Source organism: Benincasa hispida, unplaced genomic scaffold, assembly GCF_027475165.1.
Source record: "Benincasa hispida cultivar pf3 unplaced genomic scaffold, pf3_genome.v1.1 HicScf1690, whole genome shotgun sequence".
Lineage (NCBI taxonomy): Eukaryota > Viridiplantae > Streptophyta > Magnoliopsida > Cucurbitales > Cucurbitaceae > Benincasa > Benincasa hispida.
This window is the reverse complement of record NW_028326065.1, coordinates 1-5000: the sequence shown is the minus strand read 5'-3', so window position 1 is coordinate 5000 and position 5000 is coordinate 1. Positions and strand designations below refer to the sequence as shown.

The 5000-nt window shown below is 52.6% G+C and overlaps 1 non-coding gene across 1 annotated transcript; it reads right to left on the bottom strand.

The window, feature by feature from the left end:
• Positions 1 to 1715: 1715 nt before the first annotated feature.
• On the bottom strand, positions 1716 to 5000 carry LOC150030676 (25S ribosomal RNA; the record flags this gene model as incomplete). Its single annotated transcript, XR_016526622.1, has 1 exon — positions 1716 to 5000. It is a non-coding gene; the product is annotated as a 25S ribosomal RNA (ribosomal RNA).

Below are 5000 nucleotides of genomic sequence, written 5' to 3'. Positions count from 1 at the left end.
TGTTTAGTTTGTAAAAAAAATTTGAGGTCAATCCAAGCATAGGGAAATGGATTTCACAAGTCATGGTTGGTGTTTCCTAACATGCACAAGGTCGGTGTCAGTGGGCACGCGCTGTGTGGTTCTGTCCCAAGTCTTAGGTTGACGCATTGTGTGAACATGAGTCTTGATTCTTATATTATGGTAGACATCTATTTTGAGTTGTTTATGGTTTACACTAACTTAAAAACAATCCTAAATTACAACATAGAAATTATGGTTTCATGGGTGTTAATTTCAATGCATGACAAGGGTAGAGTCATGGCACGTAGAAGGTCGGCATCTCTGTGTTGTGTACCAACACTCTTTAAGAGAAAGAGTAATATTTTATTGGAATGATCATTCTATGATTGTTAGTGAACATCAAAAGTTAGTTGTACGTTGTCGTTTGGGTGTACAATATATGTGTTGCATGGATGGACTAGATATTCAAGCTTAAGCATTATTAGACCGGGTGACACCATGGTTATCTTCAACCATGTGCAACTACAAAGCCTCACTAGTTAATATACACTTTACCCAATGATTTAAGAATCAATCCAATTTGAAGTTAGGCCTTTACAATATCTAATCTACTCCTTTCTTAATACATGCTAACCTGCATGGATAAACATAACCTTCATGTATCGTTGGGAAAAGGATTGATGTTGAGCGTTGGATGGGGGAGGAAGACACGTGGGGGATGGCGAGCATAGGGGTGATGCATGTCGTGCACAAATGCTAGTGTAAGGGTGGGCGGGTGGTCATCGGTGGGTATGGCGTGCAGGGGGGGTGGGCATGGCACATGGGCAAGGCGGGCATGACGTGTGCTCGAGGATGGGTTGAGTGGGCATGGGCTGCGCTCGCAAGGGGGTGCTGGGTGAGATTGGGCGACGATGGGTGGGGCTGAGTAGGTATGGGGCATGGCCCGCCCGCGGGGTGGGGCTGAGTGGGCATGGGGCGCTCGCACAGGTGGCTGGGTGGGCGTGCGGCGCGGGCACAGGCGAGCAGGGGAGCATGGCTGGGCGTGGGGCGCGCGCACGGGCGAGCAGGGTGGGCGTGGGGCGCGCGCACGGGCGAGCAGTGTGATGGGCGTGGGGCGCGGGCACAGGCGAGCAGGGTGGGCGTGGGGCGCGCGCACGGGCGAGCAGGGGGGGCGTGGGGCGCGCGCACGGGCGGGCAGGATGGTGGGCGTGGGGCGCGCGCACGGGCGGGCAGGATGGTGGGCGTGGGGCGCGCGCGCACGGGCGAGCAGGGTGGTGGGCGTGGGGCGCGCGCACGGGCGAGTAGGGTGGAGGGCGTGGGGGGCGCGCACGGGCGAGCAGGGTGGGCATGGGGCGCGCGCGCCTGCACGGGGACAGTGGGGTGGACGTGGGGCGCGCGCGCGGGGACAGTGTCACTAACCTCCAAAGAGGTTTTTGATGTGCACCAGGGCGCCCACGCGCAAGCCTCAGCCACGAGCCTTGGCTATGCACACCGAGCGACCAACCCATTATACTTGGGCATCCAGAACACCACCGTCCCTTTTTCATCATAGGCACCCCAAAAACCCCATGCGACCTCCCTTTGAGCCATGATTGGGCTTTTGCATGCCCGACCATCCACTCACCAACATTTAGCCTTATGTTTGTATGCTTCTGCTTAGCATATAACCTTCTATGGAACTTGGAAGAAATAAATGGGTGTGTGTGTGGAGGAGGACGAATCGGAGCGACGAAGGGCTGGATCTCAGTGGATCGTGGAAGCAAGGCCACTCTGCCACTTACAATACCTTGTCGCGTATTTAAGTCATCTGTAAAGAATTCAACCCATCGCTCGGTGGGAATTACGTTACAAGGCAACCCCCGCAACTCATCTGTCATGATGGCTTAGCCAACGACACGTGCCTTTGAGGGCCGGAAGGCCCCTATTGCTGGTCGGCAATCAAGCGATGGGCGCATGCGTCGCTTCTAGCTCGAATTCTGTCTTAGAGGCGTTCAGTCATAATCCAGTGCACGGTAGCTTCATGCCACTGGCTTTTCAACCAAGTGCGATGACCAATTATGCAAATCAACGGTTCCTCTCGTACTAGGTTGAATTACTATTGCAACACTGTCATCAGTAGGGTAAAACTAAACTGTCTCATGATGTTATAAACCTAGCTCACGTTCCCTATTGGTGGGTGAACATGAATTCTGCTTCACAACGATAGGAAGAGCCGACATCGAGGATCAAAAAGCAACGTTGCTATGAACCCTTGGCTGCCACAAGCCAGTTATCCCTGTGGTAACTTTTCTGACACCTCTAGCTTCAAATTCTGAAGGTCTAAAGGATCGATAGGCCATGCTTTCACGGTTCGTATTCGTACTGGAAATCAGAATGAAACGAGCTTTTACCCTTTTGTTCCACACGAGATTTCTGTTCTCATTGAGCTCATCTTAGGACACTTGCGTTATCTTTTAATAGATGTGCCGCCACAGCCAAACTCCCCACCTGACAATGTCTTTCGCCCGGATTGGCCCGCCGAAGCAGGCCTTATGTCCAAAAAGAGGGGCAGTGCCCCGCTTCCACTTCACGGAATAAGTAAAATAACGTTAAAAGTATGGTATTTCACTTTCACCTTTCGGCTCCCACTTATCCTACACCTCTAAAGTCATTTCACAAAGTCGGATTAGAGTCAAGCTCAACAGGGTCTTCTTTCCCTGCTGATTCTGCCAAGCCTGTTCCCTTGGTTGTGGTTTCGCTGGATAGTAGACAGGGACAGTGGGAATCTTGTTAATCCATCATGCGCGTCTCTAATTAGATGATGAGGCATTTGACTACCTTAAGAGAGTCATAGTTACTCCCGCCATTTGCCCGCGCTTGGTTGAATTTATTCACTTTGACATTCAGAGCATCGGGCAGAAATCATATTGCGTTAGCATCCGCAGGAACCATCGCAATGCTTCGTTTTAATTAAACAGTCAGATTCCCCTTTTCCGTACCAGTTTTGAGTTGACTGTTCGACGCTCAGGGAGGCCCTCGAAGGAGTCGTTCCCAGTCTGTCCCCCGGCCGGTATGCGGCGACCCACTCTCGCCGCGGGAGCAGCTCGAGCAGTCCACCGATAGCCGACGGGTTCGAGACTGGGACCCATGCTCAGCCTTCAGAGCCAATTACGGATCCATTTTGCCGACTTCCCTTGCCTACATTGTTCCATCGACCAGAGACTGTTCACCTTGGAGACCTGATGCGGTTATGAGTACGACCAGGCATGAGAGGCACTCAATCCTCCAGATTTTCAAGGGTCGTCGAGGGCGCACTGGACACAACGTGACGTGCGGTGCTCTTCCAGCCGCTGAACCCTACCTCCGGCTGAGCCGTTTCCAGGGCGGGCATGCTGTTAAACAGAGAAGACAACTCTTCCCGAGGTCCCCGCCGACATCTCTGGAATCCCTAACGTTACCGTCAGCCGTCACATCCCAGTTCAGGAATTTTAACCCAATTTCCTTTCGAAGTTCGCATTGTCACCTATCAGACGGGCTTCCCTCGTCTCTTAGGATCGACTAACCCATGTGCAAGTGCCATTGACATGGAACCTTTCCCCTCTTCAGCCTTCAAAGTTCTTATTTGAATATTTGCTACTACCACCAAGGATCTGCACCGACGGTCGCTCCACCTAGGCTCATGCCCAAGGTTTTGCAGCGACTGCCACACCCTCTACTCATCGGGGCCTGGCTTTTGCCTCAACGGTCGATATAGGTCGCACGCTTTAGCGCCATCCATTTTCGGGGCTAGTTGATTTGGAAGATAAGTTGTTATACACTTCTTAGTGGATTTCGACTTCCATGACCACCGTCCTGCTGTCTTAATCGACCAACACCCTTTGTGGGATCTAAGTTAGCGCGCAGTTAGGCACCGTAACCCGGCTTCCAGTTCATCCCGCATCGTCAGTTCTGCTTACCAAAAATGGCCCACTTGGAGCTCTCGATTCCGTGGTGCTGCTCAACAAAGTAGCCACACTGTCCCATCTATTTAAATTTTGAGAATAGGTCGAGGGCGTTGCGCACCCGATGCCTCTAATCATTGGCTTTACCCGATAGAACTCACCCGCAGGTCCAGCTATCCTGAGGAAAACTTCGGAGGGAACCAGCTACTAGATGGTTCGATTAGTCTTTTTCCCCTATAACCAAGTCAGACGAACGATTTGCACGTCAGTATCACTGCGGGCCTCCACCAGAGTTTCCTCTGACTTCACCCCGCTCAGGCATAGTTCACCATCTTTTGGGTTCTGACAGGCATGTTCACACTCGAACCCTTCTCAGAAGATCAAGGTCGGTCGGTGGTGCAACCCACGAGGGGATCCCACCAGTCAGCTTCCTTGTGCCTTACGTGTTTACTCACCCGTTAACTCGCACATATGTCAGACTCCTTGGTCTGTGTTTCAAGATGGGTCGAATGGGAAGCCCACAGGCTGATGCCAATAGCACGTAGATTCCGTAACCCACCCGAAGGCCCACGCTGCCAGCCACGATCGGGACGACGACATCTCCACAGGCGTAACAAAGGCCTGGGCGTAGGCCGCCATCTCAATCTGCATCGGTCTATGCCCCAAGTCGATCGACAGACCGGCTTGTCACCGTTTTACATCCGACTAGGGCACATCGCCGACCCCCATCCGCTTTCCTCCCCACAATTTCAAGCACTATTTGACTCTCTTTTCAAAGTCCTTTTCATCTTTCCCTTGCGGTACTTGTTTGCCATCGGTCTCTCGCCCATATTTAGCCTTGGACAAAATTTACCGCCCGATTGGGGCTGCATTCCCAAACAACCCGACTCGTTGATAGCGCCTCGTGGTGCGATAGGGTTCGAGCGCAATGAGGCTCTCACCCTCTCTAGCGCCCCCTTCTAGAGGACTTGTGCCCAGTCTGCCACTGAGGACGCTTCTCCAGACTACAATTCGGACGTCGAGGACGCCCGATTCTCAAGCTGGGCTCTTCCCGGTTCGCTCGCCATTACTAGGGGAATC